Below are 20,429 nucleotides of genomic sequence, written 5' to 3'. Positions count from 1 at the left end.
ATTTGTATCGCCTGGGTATTGCCCAGGATGGGGCCCAGGACGACCAAGGTCATCCTGAGCAGTAATAAGAGCTGGACAGGACCTGACAAAGAGCTTTTAGGTAATGTTTCCTCAAGCTCTCACAATCGCTGGAAGACGGGCTCTCCTTTGTTGCCGTCTGACGCACCCTCATGGGCTGCTCTTCTTCTCTTCCTGTAGCCGTCCCAGAGGACAGCAGCACTTTGAATCATAGCTTCAAAAACCGTGATTGAATTTTCACTTAATCTCTTTGTTCAAGAGGCCTCAGATTCAGGTCTAAAATGACACACGGAGCCCTAGGGTAATGAGCTGGCTGCTTAGGAATTGTCAGGGGTAAAAACAAGTGTGAGCTCAAAATTTACTTCTCTGCTGGGATATAGAAGTGCAGGTGTTAATAGCTGCAGAGAAGCCTGGTGGAACCACTACATTAGGGGACACTGGGGACCCTCGGAGGCTCTAGCTGGAGGCAGGTAAACTGAGTGGTCTTCTGAATCCCGGAGTCTAACCTACTTGAAGGTTCTGTAACCGACTGCATGGTTGTAGGTTCTGCTTCCCAGAACTTACATGTATATCCACCAGGGGGAAAGGAAGCATTGATTGAACATCTGTTCCTCACACGTATTTCTTTCTTACATACTATGAATTACGGTCCTCATGTGTCCATTGGAATGGAGTTTTTTCCCTACTGTCTCTTCCTTAGGTTTCCCTTCTCAAATGGAAATGATAAAAGCAATTTCTGAACCCATAATTGCCTTTTCTTTCAAGGTCCTGTGTGGTCTCTTAATACATCCCATTTATGAACACATTTTGCCTATGTGTAGTTCTGCATTCCCAGACAGGTCATGCAAGAATAATAATTTAACCGGATCTCATTATGGATAACTGATTTTTGCTTAGGGTGGGGGAAAATTGGCTTATTTAGGAAGTAAATCTGCCAGCTCTGTCAGCATGAAGCCTGGGGCTCGCTCTGTACCCTTCACTGTCCTACAGAGCTGGGTCTGACCAGCCTTACTGCACAGCCCGAGGAGGGACTCAAAACTTTGTTCTTGGCCCGCGGCTCTGGCACAGGCTCTGTGGGTGCCCACCAGAGGGTACCGCTCAGCTCTCCCTTCCTGCCTCCCTTACCCAACTCCTGCTACGGCCCCTGAGAGACAGATCTAATGGCTTGCCCTGCCCTGGGACTTGTTTAAGCAGCTCTGAAAGCATGCCAGGGCCCCTGAGCACACAGCCCCTGGAGCTTGTTCTTAAACATACTTGTGCCACTGCCGTCAGTAGTAGCTGTGCGGCAGGCTTCTTTCCACACTATGCAGAGCACGGAGATCCTCCATAACAGAGATCCTTTAGTGAGATGTGCCCTGTCACACTGGTTGGCACAGTCATCCATCACTGACTGTACAGATCTATACACATTTCAGTAACTATCTACTAAATGAAAGAAGTCTTCTAAGAGATATTAGAAAATGCAGAGCTAACCATCGCAAGGCTTATGGCTATCATACTAACTATTTTGCTTGGAGCCAAGGTGCCCCTCAGAGAGGAAATGACAGAGAGAGTGAAGAGGAAGATGCTTCTCTGATGAGATTGTCTCTCTCCAAAACACTTGCCGCCTGCCGCTGGGTGAAGCCAAGAACAGAGAACACGGCCCTGATGAAGAATGTGTACATATCTCTTAGGGGCTCTGCTCACCCAGTTTGTTTCATTCGGGTTTCCAAGGGCCCCCTCCTCTAGGAACATAAATAGAAATTCATGGAGATTAAAGAAAGAAATGACAATCTGTTCTGTCTAAGAAGAATATGTGGGTTCATCACCCTTAAGTAACATGATCGGCAAAGACTGCAAGGTGGGTCCTTGAACCAGTCCCCCTTCTCATTCTTAAGGGAACCACTTACAGGAAGTGCTCTTGGTCGCAGGACAGTCTGGGTTCACGCATGTCCCCCTGGCTCTCATCCTCACCGTTGGTGCTGAGTCAATTTCTGCCTTTTGTTCAGGGTACTTTTTACTAAGTCTTTGTGTTTTGAAATTTTTCTTTTAAATCTCCTTTACAGAGCTTAAGCACTGCATCTTTGTCAGCTGACTCTTAAGGGGAGGTTTGCTCCACTCCCTTATCATTTTCTGTTTCTCTTAAAACCTTTGGCAGGAAGAACCCCTCCCCACTGGGAACCCTCGCTGCACCCCCATCCCACCTCCCCACCATGCCCTTGCCTGTGTAACTATCAAATCTCTCTTCCCACCCAGGTACACCAACTCCAGAAATTACAATTCCATTACTTAGGGTCCAATATCAAGTATTTTCTAAAAGTTCTAAAATGAGGAATTGTCAGACTGGACAAGGAGTCCTGAAAATGTTACTGACAGACAAGACACAGCATTTGACAATGTCAAAACTAGAAACACAATCTGTAGTTTTTATAACTTGTCCTTGGGATTACCATTGCATTGGCTGCCTCTCCAAAGCCTGTATGTTTTGTGCAGCAGGGGCTCCATGTATCTCAGTCACTAATATATGCCTAGAATCTAGCACAGAGCCAGGAACACAAAGGAAAAAATTCATATTATCACCGCATCTGGCCTTGGTGCTCAGTAGAAGTAGGATGCACCTCTGTCCTTCAGTCTGTCTGATATACTCTGGATTAATGTGCATTAGCCTCACAGGGTTCCTGTCCTACTGTCATTATGTTTCTGGTTGCATTCTATATGTTAACTCATCTATAAGATGCTCTCAATTATTCTTCATGCCAAGTACAGGCTTGGCACATGGAAGGAGTTTATAGAATGAATGGATGAGTAGTGATCTCAGGAGAGTCATCCGGCATCTAATGGGAAGCAGCAATTCGGGAGCCTGGGCATAGAGAACCACAGGGGATCCCCCACTTCAGACACAGCTGATGAAGGTGGAACCGGGACAAGAGGGAACTTGCCAGACCCTGGCTGGATGGCTGAGTCAAAGCAGCCACTGTCAGCTTTGTCTACTATCATGTGAGTGATCCCTGCCCACTTTCTGCTGGAGGCCCCCCAACCCACATGCCAAGGTTTCTAGGCAAGTATCTTTTTAGGTGAAGAAGGAATAGAGAGAGAATAAATTGGATGTTTTTAAATGTTGTGATTAAAATATTTGATAAGACAGCATGGCAGAGTGGATAAGAGCATGGATTCAGGAGCAGACTCTAGATTTGAATGAGGCAAGTTGTGTGCCTTTGGGCAAGCTATTGGATGTGTCTGTGCCTCAGTTTCCTCATCTGGAATGAAGACAACAATAATGCTTATCCTACTTTGTGTGGTTGTTATTGGAATGCAATGAGCTAATCTTTATAAAACTTATAAGTACTTACCACAGTAAATCATATACAAATGTTTGTGATAAACAGTTGTCTTTGGGAGAAGGAAGCTGAGGACGCCACCATGCCTATCAGCCTCTGGAGTCTCTTATGCAGTTGCAGGGGTTCCGATTCCAGGTCTTCTCCAGAGTGTGCCGAGAACTGTGGTCTCCATGTGAGAGTCAAGGATCATGAGTTATTGATTCCAACCTTGCAACTGCTGTGGAGTTAAACCTCTCACGCCCAATGAGACCTCTGGAATGGAGCCCACAGTTGATTGCTCTTCGGTGACTTAGCTTTCTTCCAAAATCTGGGAGAACATCATTAGCATTTGGCAAAAATTCTACTCCTTAATCAAGACAGGAAGCCCAGAGTTTTCCTCAGAAGCTGGAGTGAAGAAATGGTTTTCAAACAATTTAATTGCCATCTAAAGACATACCTTGCCTAGTTGGTGTTACTTTTTAAGTCAAGTGATTTTAACTGGTCCTGGAAGGGAACTGATAATTCAGTTTCTCATCTACACGCCTGAGGTAAGTGTTTCTGGTGACTAAAGCAGCCACCTGTCTGCTCATAGTATGAATTTAACCAGGCAACATGCTGCTTACTGATTCGTTTGGGTTGTACAAAAGGATGCTCTCAGGAGAACCAAAGGAAATGAATTCTCCCTGCATCAAGATGAAGAAGTGCTTGTGAACTTTCTATTTTCTTATGAGGTGGGTATCTTACCAAGGCTAAGCCCAGAGGGATGCAGTGAAAGGAAGAGGGGGTGGGTGGGAAATTAAAATGACAGGGAAGTCCAGGGACAAAGGCAGACTACATAAACTCAAGAGGTGGGGTTGGTGAGAGGCAGTGAAGGACGGAAGGATGTGTGCCCAGGGAGCCACTGACCCACATGCTTCCTGGAAATATCTGTTTTCCTGCTTGGCATGGTTGTCTTGCTTGATTGACCACTTTTACTCAAACATTCCATCAATCTGGCGAACGTTTGGTATTGCCATCACCATTCTGATGGTCTGGGCTTAGCTGAATTCAGTCAAAGAACAGTTGATAATGAAAGCCCCTCATTTTGAATTTGAGAGAAATCTGTTGGATGGGAATGACATCTCTGGTTGGATTTCTAAATTCTATCCCTTTATCCTGTTAATACTCATCTAGATTATCTCTTCTTTGAGAACCAAATCCCAGGTCCTAAGCATACTGCAGATCCCACAGTGAATTCAAAATGGGCACCTGTCTTCAGTTTATGGACCTTCCCAAGAAGGCAGGAAGTTCACCCAGCAGCCTGGTACCTGCTGCTCAGAACCTGAGTGCAGCCCTCTGTCTCCCTTTACCAGACCTCTGAGTGATCGTAAGGATGGGGCTGTCTAACCAGACTCACACAAATCAGAGCTCTTATCCAGAGTCAAGCTTTACTAATAATTTCAAGAAGCCAGTGATCTAGAGACATAGGGTAAGCAGGGACCCATCAAGGACTGTCAACACAGGTCCCCAGGTCCTTTCTCGAAGAACATACTGGATTGATTCTGGCCTGAGTAAATATATGAATGTCTGTAAGCCATTGTGCTGGTCAAATCACTGACACAGAAGAGGGCCATTTTAGTCCAGAATCCTCTCCATTTTATATTGAGCTGGTTACACAGCTTACATGACTTTTCAGGAAGCCCTGACCCAGAACAGACCCCAGGTTTCTTTAGCAGAAACAAGCAACCCCAGGCACCCTGGCCCAAGCTCCCCCTTTCCTTGGAGAAGGACTCTCCCACTAGCAATTCCATCACTTGCTTGGCAGACACCTGTCATTAGCATCCTTTCAAGAAGATGAGACAGAGTCACCTTCTTTGTTTCCTTTATTTCCTGGGGGTGCCCCTGCAGACACTGGATTGCAGACTTGCTGCTTATCTTGTCCTCCCAGAGGTAACGTGGCTGTTCACTTGGAAAGCCCAGCGTAGTCCCACTCTAGAGAATCTATCTGGAAAGCAGTCCACTCTTCTCATCAAAGGAAAGAGCCTTGTTACAACATCTATCAGAACAGTACAGAGCCAAGCACAGTGCTGTTTGAGTGGGGGCACTTGCCAGAGGTTTCTTTCCCTCATCGTTTTGCTGGCGCTCCTGAGTTTGAATTCCTAAGCCAGTAGCACTGCCTGTGAGAAGGAAGCAGCCACGCTCTAGAAAATGCCATCAGCCACAGAGAAGACCCCCAGCATGAGCCCCAGGGAGCAGGCACTCTGCCTCCTGGGAGGAGGTCTGGTTGCATGGAAAGCCTCACTGAGGCCAGACATGAGAAGGCAGACCTGCTTGGTGAATGTGTGTGTTCTGGCCACTCCGCCGGCTGTCTGTCTCCCTGACTCTCTCCCTCACCTCAGACTCCCTTTTGCATGAGACACAACAGTACTGAAATTAAGCCAATTAATAAACCTATAGCGCCCTCTACGTGTTCACATGAATGGAAGAGTCCCATGTCTGTCACTTTAAAAATTAAAGCTTGAAATACTTTAGGCATAGCGAGGAAGGCATGTTGAAAGCCGAGATAAGCAGAAAGCTGGACCTCTTGTGCCAAGTGGTTAGCCAAGCTGTGAAGGTAAAGGACAATTTCTTGAAGGAAATGAAAAGTACTTCTCCAGTGAACACACAAATAAGGAGGTGGAGCAGACTTATTACTCTTATGGAGTCCGGACAGAAGATCAAACCAGTCACAGCATTCCCTTAAATGAAAGCCTCACCCAGATCATGGCCCTAACTCTGCAATTCTGTAAAACCTGAGAGAGGTAAGGAAGCTGCAGAAGAAAAGTTTGAAGCTAGCAGAGGTTGGTTCATGAGGTTTAAGGAAAGAAACTACAACATTGAGTGTAAGGTGAAGCAGCAAGCTGTCCAGAAGATCTGGCTAAGATGCTTCATGACGCTAAGCAGGAGCTTTTCAATGTGAATGAAACAGCCTTCTAGTGGAAGAAGATGCCACCCAGGACTTTCATAGCTGGAGAGGAGAAGTCAATGCCTGGCTTCAAAGCTTCAAAGGACAGGCTGACATTCTTGTTAGGGGTTAAAGCAGTTGGTGAATTTAAGTTGAAATCAATGCTGTTTACCATTCTGAAAATCCTAGGCTCCTTAAAACTTATGCTAAATCTATTCTTCCTAGCTCTATAAATGGAACAGCAAAGCCTGGATGACAGCACATCTGTGTACAAAGCCTATTGTTGAGATCTAGTGCTCAGAAATAAAAAAAGATTCCTTTCAGAATATGACTGCTCATTTACAATGCACCTGGCCACCCAAAAGCTCTGCTGGAGGTGTACAATGTGACTAATATTGTTTTCATGCCTGCTAATAGAGCAATGGATCAAGGAATTGTTTTGAGTTTAAAGCCTTATTATTTAAGAAACATATTTCCATGGGCTGCAGCTGCCATAGATAGCGATTCCTCTGATGGATCTGGGCAAAGTCAATTGAAAACCTCTGGAAAGGATTCACAAATACAGATGCCATTGATAACATTCATGATTCATGGGAAGAGTATCAATATTCACAGGAGTTTGGAAGAAGTTGAGTCCAACCCTCATGGATGATTTTTGAGGGGATATCATTGCTGATGTGCTGTAAAGAGCAAGAAAACTAGAATTAAAAGTGGAGTCTGAAGATGAGACTGAATTGCTTCAAACTTATGATAAAACTTGAACTGATGAGACGTTGCTTAGTATGGATAAGCAGAGAGTGGTTTCTTGAGATGGAATCTACTTCTAACAAAGATGCTGTGAAGATTATTGAAATGACAGCAGGATTTAGAATATTACATAGACTAAGTTAATATTACATGGACTAAGCTAATATTACATAGACCAATACTAGAATAGTACATGAACTAAGCTGATAAGGTCAGGCTTTGAGAGGATTGTCTCCAGTTTTGAAAGAATTTCTGCTGTGGGTGAAATGCTATTGAACATCATCACAGGCTACAGAGAAATTAATCGATGCAGCAAATTTCATTGTTGTCTGATCTTAAGAAATTACCACACACCCCCACCTTGGCAACCCCCAACTTATCAGTCAGCAGCCATTAAGGCTGAGGCAACACCCTCCACCAGGAAACAGATTATGACTCATTGAAAGCTCAGACAGTGGTTAGCAGTTTTTAGCACTAAAATATTTTAATATTTTTGAGGTATGTACTTATTTTTAGATATAATGCACATTTTTAATGTGTAAATGTGTATTTTTAAATTATGAATATACATAATTGTACATTTAATAGACTACAGTACAGTGTTAAGATAACTTTTATATGCACTAGAAATAAAAATTTCATTTAATTCATTTTATTGCAGGCTAGAACCAAATACATAATATCTCCAAGTATGACTGCATATATATTTATAAATAATTGTGATATATGTATGTTATGTATGTGTGTGTACATATGTATATGTACATAGCCTCTTCTGCTTTAGGTTGAGTATGGCTTTGTTCTCAATTAATGGGAACTTGAAACGGGAGCATGCTGCTATCTTCTCATCCACTTCTCCCTCCAAACAAAGACCTGCTAGAAACCTGCCATGGAAAGATGTATTTACTTTTCCCAATTTCCAGCAGCAGAGAATGCCTATGATGTCACAAGAGTCTATTTCTGGGTAAATGCAATCTAATGATTATAATGAAGAATGTACTTAAAATACTGGAAAACTAAAGGCAAGAATTTAATTAAGCAGAACATACTGAAATGCATTGAAAATCATGCAACTCTCAAAATAACCAATACTTTAAAATAGAGATTAAGTCACCCCTGTTTTTCTATGGCATCAGTCCTACATATTTTATAGGCACAGACTCTTATCTTACCCTTCTAGTTTCTCCCAAGTCATATGAAATGTCCTACTTTCTGTTTCTGAGGCACCATAATTTTACAAAACAGCACACTTTAAGCAACACAGTATAAGAACAGCATTTGATACTTACGAGGTACAGACGTCTATTAATAGACACTGATAATGCACATGCTATGTACCAGGCATGGAGTTTTTAAAAATGAATAAAATACAACATTGTCCTCTGAGAATCTCATAGCTTAGAAATTAAAATATATTAGGTTGTAATGAGCACTGCTTCTGAGGTTTAATCCCTTTGCTACATTTTAAATGCTGTAATTTTTAGGGACTTCAGTACATGTTGCTGACTCTCAAAGTGTAAGGTGGGACTCTAGGACCCTGACTCCTCTCCACAAGCAGGTGTGACCTGGCAGCGCTTAGAAGGCTGTGCCATTCTTTCCCACATCAGTCCATGTGTGCAGTGGGGCATGTCCTTAGCTTTCTTGTGCAAAAGCAGGGAGAATCCTTGCTCCGTTCACCTTATCCAGTCTTCATGAGGTCAAGTAAGAGAATACAGGCAAAGACATTTTGAAAACTCTGCCAGGTATTTATAAGCTTCATGAAGGCACACATTTTTACCTGTTTTGTTCATTTTTATATCTCAACAAAGTATGAATCATGATATATGCACAATGCGTATTTATTGAATGAATGCAGATCATTATAAAAGAACTCAGCTTTTCACTTTAAGCCATTCAAAGTTATGGTAATTGATTTTTTTCTATTTTTCATAAGGAAACATCTCATTTTGTGTAACTTCTAGAGTTAGTGCTCCCCAGGGCTGGAAGAGGTCCTGCAGAGCGCCCTGTGCAGCCTTGTAGGGTGACTCAGTCCTCGCCAGGAGCTTGTCCAGCCTGCTCCAGATCATAGGCACCCAGAGGCTCTCTCAGGGCCACTTGGCAAGAAGTTCACCTCACTCAGCTGAAATCTACCTCCACCTGAGGCCCCAGAACAATTCCCCACCTTCAAATATTTCAAGACAGTTACCACCTCTTTGTGCCCTCAGATTTCTTATGTCCAGGCTCAATGGAATGTTTTCTCATTTATAAGCTTAGGGTACTCAGCACTTGGCATGTCATAAGGTAATGCTCTGAATATTATTGGCTTCTACTCTTAAGATAATCGTAAAATTACAATAGATTTAAATTTTGTGTGTGTATAAACGTGAGCTATGGAGAAGGTCCAGGGGGAAGATTGTGAAAAATGATGGGACTGTGTGGCTGAGAGGCAGGAGGCAGCCTCCCCCAGGTAAATTCATCAGAAGTCCAACTCCCTAATGCTCCTGGGAGCTGAGGGAGAGACCAGGAGGGTGCGGGATGCAGAGGACAGGCTCTGGACCAGCAGAGCTGAGGGGCCTGCAGGAATTCAGGGAGGGCAGGTGGTGGTGGGTTCCCACTGAAGCAGGTGGCATTTCAGGGCCTGCAGCCGGGTTAGTGTATATTCTCTGGTGGCAGAGATACACTGGCTCAGTCGTGAACTGAAGCCAGAGAATGAAATCCTGTGCGTAAACATGGCAAGTACGAAATTGCCCTGTGGCAAAGGGACCAGGGGAAGCCCTGCAGGGCTGTAAGGCCTCATCTTGATCTCACTGGTAGGTGGGCATGCAGACCGAGGCCAGAGTGCGCATGGGCCACCCTCACAGCTGTAACCTCCCATATCAGAGCTAGAGTCCATGTTTTCCTATTTTGGAGTGATTCCTGTAAGCCTTCTGTGGTCGTGTTGTGATACAGTTTAAGGAATAACAGCAGCAGGAGCCAGGACAAGCGGGGCTCTGTTTCCTATTTGCTGTCAGAGCCAATGAGCCTGGAGCCAGTGACCTGAAACTTCCTCACGATCATGTGATAGCGAGCAAATAAGAAGCCACCAGAAATTCACTCCAAAATGCACAACTTCATTTTGAGAAAAATAAGTATTTGAGTGTTAGAGCCTATGAGCACACATCAGCACCACGGGGCTGTGATTTCTCCCCGGTGCGCTGTGTCTCTGGGAGTGTAAAACGTGTTCAAGCTGACATTTCAGAGTGGCTCATGGCTCCTTCTTCCTGACTGAATGCCAAACATGAAATAAAATACAGGAGATGTTTTGTCTGCCTGGTGCCACACTCTGTGGGTGGAAGTCTGCGTAGTTCTGCCAGAGGAACAATAAGATTAACGGCAAGAGGGAAGCTCCAAGCAAATGCTCCAGCCCTGGAAGGGAAAAATGGGATGGAGATCATGAGGGGGGGCCTGTGCATGCACATGCGTGTGTATGGCATTCCCTGGTGCGTGCTTGCTGCATGGAATAAAAGGAGAGCAGTTTACATGTACTCAGTAATGATCGTGCTAATTTGCAAAACAGCATAAAGCCAAGGCAAGGCACTGACACACAATTTATGCAAAAAGAAAGGTGGCAATTCTCAAGTCTTCTAGGAAAATAGGTAGAGAGCTGCTACTATTAATGACGTAGGAATAATTCATGATTAGAGCATGACCAATTGCAGCCTGTTCTCCTCACATCTTAGGAGCTGCGGGATTTCCAAACACTCACCCTATGTTCTAAAACTTAATTGAGCAACTATATCACTGAAGCAAGTTGTGTTTGTGCAACATTGAATGACGTTGCATAGTGCATTACCTCTGTGTGTGTGTGTGTGTGTGTAGCTTTTGCCTTCAATTTGGATCAATGATAGATTATCCTATTCTTTAAAGAAACGGTTGAGTTGGGTAACATGCAGTATTTTATATTTATTTATTTATTTATTTTATTAAAGTATCATTGATATAAAATCTTATGTTGATTTTCAAATACACAACACAGTGGTTCAACATTTACCTATATTATCAAGTCCTCACTCCCTCCAGTGTGGTCACTGTCCAGCAACATACTAAGGTGTTACAGAATCATTAGCTGTATTCTCCGTGCTGTATTACCATGCCCATGACAAACCCATATTGTGATTGAGAATTTTTGTGCCCCTTAGTCCCCTTTCCCCTCTCCCAACCCCTCCTCAGCCCCTCCCTTTGTTAGCCACTAGTCCCTTCTCAGTGTCTGTGAGTCTACTGCTATTTTCTTCCTTCTGTTCCTATCTTTATACTCCATAAATAAGGGAAATCATTTGGTATTTGTCTTTTTCCACCTGGCTTATTTCACTGAGCATAATACCCTCTAGTTCCACCCATGTTGTTGCAAATAGGAGGATTTCTTTTCTTTTTATGGCTGAATAATACTCCATTGTGTGTATGTACCACATCTTCTTTATCCATTCATCTACTGATGGACACTTAGGTTCCTTCCATTTCTTGGCTATTGTAAATAGTGTGGCAATAAATAGAGGGGTGCATATGTATTTTTGAATCTAAGAAATTATATTCTTTGGGTAAATTCCTAGGAGTGGAATTCCTGGGTCAAATCATATTTCTTTTTTAGTTATTTGAGGAACTTCCATATTGCTTTCCACAATGGTTGAACTAGCTTACATTCACACCAGTGGTGTAGGAGGGTTCCCCTTTCTGTGCATCTTTGCCAGCATTTGTTGTTCTTAGTCTTTTTGATGCTGGCTATTCTTACTGGTGTAAGGTGATATCTCATTGTGGTTTTAATTTGCATTTTTCTGATGGTTAGTAATGTGGAGTATCTTTTCATGTGCCTGTTGGACATCTGAATTTCTGCTTTGGAGAAGTGTCTGTTCATATCTGGCAGCCATTTTTTAACTGGGTTATTTGGTTTTTGGGTGTTGAGGCATATGAGTTCTTTATGTACTTTGGATGTTAATCCCTTATCAGATGAATTGCTTATGAATATATTCTCCCACACTGTGTGATGCCTTTCTGTTCTGCTGATGGTGTCCTTTGCTGTGCAGAAGCCTTTTAGTGAGATATAGCCCCACTTGTTCATTTTTGCTGTTGTTTCCTTTGCCTGAGGAGATGTGTTCAGGAAAAAGGTGCTCATGTTTACATTCAAGAGATTTCTGCCTATGTTTTCCTCTAAGAGTTTTTATCATTTCATTACTTACATTTAGGTCTTTTATCCATTTTGAGTTAATTTTTGTGTATGGAGTTAGACAATAATCCAGTTTCATTGTCTTGCATGCAGCTGTCCAGTTCTGCCAACACCAGTTGTTGAACAGGCCATCTTTTTCCCACTGTATATTCATGGATCCTTTATCATCTATTAATTAACCATATGTGGTTTGTTTTATATCTTGGCTCTCTATTCTGTCCATTGATCTATAGGTCTGTTCTTGTGCCAGTACCAAATTATTTTGATTACTATGGCTTTATAGTAGAGCTTGAAGTCAGGGAGCATAATCCCTCCAGCTTTGTTCTTCTTTCTCAAGATTGCTTTTGTTACTTGGGGTCTTTTGTGGTTCCTTATGAACTTTAGAACTATTTTTTCTAGTTCATTGAAGAATGCTTTGATATTTTGGTAGGGATTACACGAAATATGTAAATTGCTTTGGGCAGGATGGCCATTTGACAATATTAATTCTTCCTATGCATGCTCACAGAATACATTTCCATTTATTGGTATCTTCTTTAATTTCTCTTGTGAGTGTCTTACAGTTTCCAGAGTAAAGGTCTTTCACCTCCTTGGTTAGGTTTATTCCTAGGTATTTTATTCTTTTCGGTGCAGTTGTAAATGGAATTGTTTTTCTGATTTCTCTTGCTGCTAGTTCATTGTTAATATATAGGAATGCAACAGATTTCTGTTTATTAATTTTGTATCCTGCAACTTTGCTGAATTCAGTTATTAGTTCTAATAGTTTTTCAGTGTAGTTTTCAGTGTATTTCTATCTATAATATCATGTCATCTGCAAATAATGACAGTTCAGCTTCTTCCTTACCAATTTGGATGCCTTTTATCTCTTTGTGTTGTTTGCTGTGGGTTGGACCTCCAGTACTATGTGAAATAAAAGTCGTGAGAGTGGGAATCCTTGTCTTGTTCCTGACCTTAGAGGAGAAGATTTTAGTTTTTCACCATTAAATACGATGTTAGCTGTGGGTTTTCATATATGGCCTTTATTATGTTGAGGTACTTACATTCCATACCCATTTAGTTAAGAGCTTTTATCACGAATGGATGTTGAATTTTGTTAAGTGCTTTTTCAGCATCTATTGAGATGATTATGTGATTTTTGTCTTTCTTTTTGTTGATGTGATCTATGATATTCATTGATTTACAAATATTATACCATCCTTGCATCCCTGGAATAAATCCCACTTGGTCATGATGGATGATCTTTTTGATGTATTTTTTGATTCAGTTTGCTAATATTTTGTTGAGGATTTTCGCATCTGTGTTCATCAGGGTATTGGTCTATAATTTTCTTTTTTTTTGTGGTGTCTTTGTCTGGCTTTGGTATTAGAGTGATGCTGGCCTCATAGAATGAGTTCTGAAGTACTTCCTATTCTTCTACTTTTTTGAATACTTTAAGACAGATAGGTATTGGCGCTTCTTTAAATATTTGATGTAATTCAGCTGTGAAGCCACCTAGGCTTGGAGTTTTGTTTTTAGGTAGTTTTTTCATTACCGATAATATCATATATTTTGACATCTGAAAACATTGTCAATTTTTCTTTCTCATCTTTTTCGTCATTTGGTCCTTGACTCATTATTGGGCTCTCTGAAGTGCTGCCAAGTTTTCTCCACCTAGACAGATTAGCTGTTAGGGACACATCCTTTCCTGAGACAGGTCTGGATTCTCACTGCCTCCTGCTGGGTCCGTCAGCGTGGGCCCGAATCACCTGCAAAATGAAAGGAGCTGTACCAGGTTTTGGGGTGGCACTGCATTCCTGCCTCCTGATCCTGAAGTTTGCCAGCTGGGCCCGCTGCCAGCAGGCCGTGCCACAGCCCACATCCCCTGCTCATTCTCCGCTTCCTTCTCCTACCTCCTCTCCTCCCCGGCCACTGATTCTCCTCATGCCTCCAGGGTTCTTCCCCCTTCATTCTGTTTCTAAATCTTTCTTTATTACTCAAACACTTGGGAATACCCTGGCTGTGCTTCACTGTTGTTTATCTTTTTCCCTGAGAAATTCCTTAAGTAGATGGTGTCATCTTGAACAGCTAGAAGGGAATATCTCCTTTGTTTTCTTATGAACCCACACAACGCTTCCCAAAAGTCCCTCATCCCCAGCAGGGTCCAGGACAAAGCCAGACACTCACCAGTGATTGAATAAATGATTGGATTTCCCAAAGAATGATTCAGATAAATTTTTTTTTTTTTTGCCTTCAGTCATTACACTGATTTTTTTTCTCACTCTAATCTCTAGCTTCTTATTTCATCAATTATTTCCTCTCTTAACTCTGTCTTCAACTTCTCTCTTCCTTCTGGGCCCTTGCTGTCAATCTATAAACCTGTTTAAGTGTCTTTCATCTGAAACAAGTAAATGACCGAAGATAAAAACACACACAGCCTTTCACCTGACCCTGCATTTCATTCGCTCAGCTTACGTCACTGTGCCTGCTTGTGTGCCGGTCACTACGGCTGCTGCCAGATGGAGACGGAGTGGTTGCCAACCTCACCAAGCCTGACAGGGACTCAGCTGACAAACAGGCAAACCAGACGCACTCTGGCTACAGCACTGTTTTTCAAGGCTGGGCCCTTTGGTGCCTTTGCTGGAAGGCCTTCCTCGTTGTTTCCTCCAGGCTGATGCAGCCTTAGTGACTGAATGGGAGCTGGATTTCAGTCCCTGGACCCTGGGCTTCCACAGGCCTGCACAAAGGCCAGCAGTCGCACCCACTTCCCGTCCCCAGCCTCTTTGGACAGCAGCCTGTGATCACAGTCTGGACTCCTTCCCAGCAGTTATGTGGCCTTGGCTCCCACTGCATGACCTCCGTGCAAAGACCCACAGGCATCAGTTCTTCCTCACATGGTCTCGGCTTTGACACTGCTGCCCATTTCCCATCAGGTTCCACCTTCTCCTGTGCACCTCCTGTTTCTCTGGCTGTTCTTTCTCTCCTCTTTCTGGGTTTGTGTTCTGAACTTCGGACATTAGCCATCATTTCTTTTGTCTTTTCACTTTATGTTCCCAGGGACTGATCTCACCCATTCCCACAGCTTTAGCCACACCTTTCCACAGACAGATCCCAAATTTTCTGCAGATTGCCACTTCCATATTCTCAAGACCTGGCTTCATGGGCATGTGGTCAGTGCAGTGGCTTAGGACTCCATGCCTAGGAGAACTCTCATTTGAGATTTAATGCTCTGTGGTTTCCATAGTGAATTTTTTAAAAATTTTGTTTTTGAATTTTGAATTGACATTTTATAAATCTGAGTTTTCTAGGGCTGCCATAACAAAGTATCACAAACTAGATGGCTTAAACAACAGAAATTTATTGTCCTATCATTCTGTAGACTGGAGTCCAAGATCCAGGTGCCAGCAGGGTTAACCCCTGTACGGCCTCTCCGTGGATTGTGGATTACTCTCTGGGCATGTCTTCATGTGCTCAGCCCTATGTGTGCACAAGTCTGTGTGTGTCTTTATCTCCCCTTCTCATAAGGACATAGGGCCTCATAAGGAGTCCCTGTCTCCAAAGGGACACATTCTGAGGTACTAGGGGTTAGAGCTCCAACATAGGAAGGTGTGGGGACACAATTCAGCCTGTAACAGTAAGGGGAGTCTTTGAACAGTGGGGCATGCACTGAGGGCTTAGCATCTTAGCTCACTCTGCTGTCTCCCTAGAGAATTTTCTCATCTGCCAGCTCCCCACCTTCTGGCCTGTCAGCTGCCCAGGTACTCCATTCTTCTGCCCTCAAGGGGTGAAGATGCAGGTGCTGAGAGAATCAGGGTCCAGCTATCCCTGCCCAGGGATGGCTGTGCCACTGCATATTTGAAGGTGTTTGGCAGGGGTGAGCCTTGCACCTAGCACCAATCCAGGTTGCAGCACATCCTAGCTGATGTTTCACCTGGCTCATGGATTGGGCAGCAGGCCATGGCAAGGGAAACTGACTTCTGCACCTCCCTCCTGGCCTTGGGTCACCTGGCTCCTCTGGGAATTTGACTAAAGTTATCAAACCTGTCCCCTGAAAAGTTCACGTATGTAGACGTGATTTCATACATTTTCAAGGTGTAATAGACTCCGTGAAGCTGACCCATGAGTGACTTGGAGTTTGGCTCTGCTTCCCTTCCCAGCCTCATCTCTGGGCCACAGTCACCTCACTGTGACCCGCATGAATCACGGCAGGCATTCTTAATGCATTCCATGCTTTCACATTTTTGTATATGTTCTTCACTTTGCCTACCACATACTTTTCTTCATTATCATTATAGCAAGCTACTCTGTATCCTTCAAAATTAAAGTTACATTCTAGCTTCTCAGGGAATCCTTACTGTTTTTATATAAGGCAAACAAAGTGTTTCTTTAAGGTCCCTATGTATCTCTTTTATAAGACTTAAAACACTTAAGTCTGATTATTTTCCAATTTGCCTGTTCCCTCTACTAGATTTCAAGCAGTTTTGAGGGCAAAAACTGTATTTTCTCCCAGTTTTATTGAGACGTAATTGACATGCATCACTTGGGTAAGTTTAAGGCATTGCAGCATAATGGTTTGACTCACGCATATTGTGAAATGATTTCCATAAGCTTAGTTAGCACCCATCATCCCATACAGATACAATAAGAAGACAAAGAATGAAAAGAGGTTTTCCTTATGAAGAAAACTCATGGGATTAACTCTTAACAACTTTCCTATTTATCATACAATAATGTCTGCTATCGTTGTCATGTTGTACACTGCATTCCTAGTACTTCTGTGTTTTGGAAGTTTGTATCTTTTGATGACCCTCCTCCAGTTCTCCAAGAACTGTGTTTTAATTGTTGCTTTCTTCACAATGCCTGGTGCAGAGCTGAGTAACTGTAAGTATTTGCTGGATCTCAGATGAAGGCATGCATGATCAAGGGGGCAGCAGTGCTGTGGTTGAATGTGTGCACTTTGGAGTCAGTCTTGGGCTTAAATCTTGGCTCTGTCAATGACCAGTATTATGACCTGGGGAAATCACTCTTAAACCCCAGTTTTTCAGTTTCAGAATTACCTCAAAGTACACTGATGTCAATTTATACAGACATATATAGCTACATATAAGTCAGTCCTATCACTAAATATCTATGAGCTTGACTGGTATTTTGAATGAAAAGACAAAATTAAGGGACAATGAAGCTGTGTTCTTACAGATTAATTTATTAATAAAAACAATAACAGAAAAAGATGGCAGCATGAGAGGAGAGACAGAGGCTTCCTCCTAAAACTGGATAATACAAACAGAAAATTTAATTGGTGCAACTAATCCTGAGAGAGCAATAAGAAAGAGGATGCATCAGACTGCACACACCTGGAGAAAAGAGCAGACCTCAACGAACGGGGTAACGTACCAAAGCTGTGGCTCTGCGGGACCCAAGCCCCTCCCCCACCCTAGCTCACCAGCAGGAGGAAGACAAATGGAGCAGGGAGGGAGTGGAAGGCTTGTGACTGCTGAATACCTAGCTCCGGAGATCTGTGCTAGGAGCACAAACCTACATTTCACCGTGCTTTCATGAGACTCGCATGACTACCGGGTTGGAAAGTTAATACAGGCAGAGCTCCTGGGGAGACTGAGATTCTGGCTGCTTGTGGAAAGCAGGGATCCATATCTGGCTGCTCTGGGACAAAAACTTATACCTGTGTGCCCGGCCCACTGGCTCAGGCAGCGGAGACAGACACAGGAGCCAGGAGGCAGGGAACAGCTCTTTCCTACCCCCAGTACTGCTCCCCTGTGACCCCTGACATTGCTTCAGGGGCTGAGCAGCTCCAGAAGAGAGCTTCTGGACACTAGAGGGTGCCCTATACAAACATGAAACGCCAAAGGAACCTTGTCAAGAGTAAAATTGTTAATACAACTCCCAAGAAAGATTTAAACAATAGGGACCTTGTGACTCTTCCTGAAAGGGAGTTCAAAATAAAAATAATCAACATCCTGATGGAGGTAAGGAAAGACATCCAAGAACTCAGGAATGAATTCAGGTCAGAGATCCAATCGTTAAAGACATGATGGAGGGTATTAAAAGCAGGTTGGATATGGTGAAGGAGACAATAAATGAAATAGAAACTAGAGAAGAGGAATACAAAGAAGCTGAGGCACAGAGAGAAAAAAGGATCTCTAAAAATGAAAGAATATTGAGAGAACTGTGTGACCAATCCAAGCAGAACAATATTCGTATTATAGGGATACCAGAAGAAGAAGAGAGAGAAAAAGGGAAAAGGGATAGAGAATGTCTTTGAGGAGGTAGTTACTGAAAACTTCCCCAATCTGGGGAAGGAGATAGTCTCTCAGGCCATGGAGATCCACAGATCCCCCTACACAAGGGACCCAAGGAAAACAACACCAAGACACATAGTAATTAAAATAGGAAAGATCAAGGATAAGGACAGACTGTTAAAAGCAGCCAGAGGCAGAAATAAGATCACATAAAAAGGAAATCCCACCAGACTAACAACAGACTTCTCAGCAGAAACCTTACAGGCCAGAAGGGAGTGGCATGATGTATTTAATGCCATGAAGCAGAAGGGCCTGGAACCAAGATTACTTTATCCGGTGAGATTATCATTTAAATTTGAAGGAGGGATTAAACAATTTCCAGATAAGTAAAAGCTGAGAGAGTTTACCTCCCACAAACCATCTCTGCAGTCTATTTTGGAGGGACTGCTATAGATGGAAGTGTTCCTAGGGTTGGGTAGCTGTCACCAGAGGTAGTAAAATCATGGTAGGGAGGGTGGAGCAGCTGATTGTGAGGCAAATGCAAAATTAAATTGACTATCCCCAAAACCAATCAAGGGATAGAGAAAAAGTATAGAATCTGATACCTAATATATAAAGAATGAAGGAGGAAGAAAAAGGAGGAGAAATAGAAAAGAACCTTTAGATTGTGTTTATAACAGCATACTAAGTGAGTTAAGTTAGACTCTTAGTAAGGAAAGTAACCTGGAACCTTTGGTAACCATGAATCAAAAGCCTGAAATGGCAATAAGTACATACCTATCGATAATCACCCTAAATGTAAATGGACTGAATGCACCAATCAAAAGACATAGAGTCACTGAATGTATAAAAAAACAAGACCCTCTATATGCTGCTTACAAGAGACTCACCTCAAACACAAAGACATGCACAGACTTAAAGTCAAGGGATAGAAAAAGATATTTCATGCAAACAATAGGGAGAAAAAAGCAGGAGTTGCAGTACTAGTATCAGACAAAATAGACTTCAAAACAAAGAAAGTAACAAGAGATAAAGAAGGACACTACATAATGATAAAGGGCTCAGTCCAACAAGAGGATATAACCATTATAAATATATATGCACCCAACACAGGAGCACCAGCATATGTGAAACGAATACTAACAGAACTAAAGGAGGAAATAGACTGCAATGCATTCATTTTAGGAGTCTTGAACACACCATTCATTCCAAAGGACAGATCCAGCAGACAGAAAATAAGTAAGGACACAGAGGCACTGAACAACACACTAGAACAGACGGACCTAATAGACATCTATAGAACTCTACACCCAAAAGCAACAGGATACACATTCTTCTCAAGTGCACATGGAACATTCTCCAGAATAGACCACATACTAGGCCACAAAAAGAGCATCAGTAAATTCCAAAAGATTGAAATCCTACCAACCAACTTTTCAGACCACAAAGGCATAAAACTAGAAATAAACTGTACAAAGAAAGCAAAAAGGCTCACAAACACATGGAGGCTTAACAACACACTCCTAAATAATCAATGGATCAATGACCAAATCAAAATTGAGATCCAGCAATATATGGAAACAAACGACAACAACAACACAAAGCCCCAACTACTGTGGGACACAGCAAAAGCAGTCTTAAGAGGAAAGTATATAGCAATCCAGGCATTTTAAAGAAGGAAAAACAAACCCAAATGAATAGGCAAACGTCACAGTTATCAAAATTGGAAAAAGAAGAACAATTGAGGCCTAAAGTCAGCAGAAGGAGAGACATAATAAAGATCAGAAAGAAATAAACAAAATTGAGAAGAATAAAACAATAGAAAAAATTACTGAAACCAAGAGCTGGTTCTTTGGGAAAATAAACAAAATAGTAATCCTCTAGCCAGACTTATTAAGAGAAAAAGAGAATCAACATACATCAACAGAATCAGAAATGAGAAAGGAAACATCACAGCGGACCCAACAGAAATACAAAGAATTATTAGAAACTACTATGAAAACCTATATGCTAAGAAGCTGTAAAACCTAGAAGAA

This window comes from Manis javanica, chromosome 13 (genome assembly GCF_040802235.1).
Source record: "Manis javanica isolate MJ-LG chromosome 13, MJ_LKY, whole genome shotgun sequence".
NCBI classification, from domain to species: Eukaryota; Metazoa; Chordata; class Mammalia; order Pholidota; family Manidae; genus Manis; species Manis javanica.
This window is presented reverse-complemented; position numbering follows the sequence as displayed.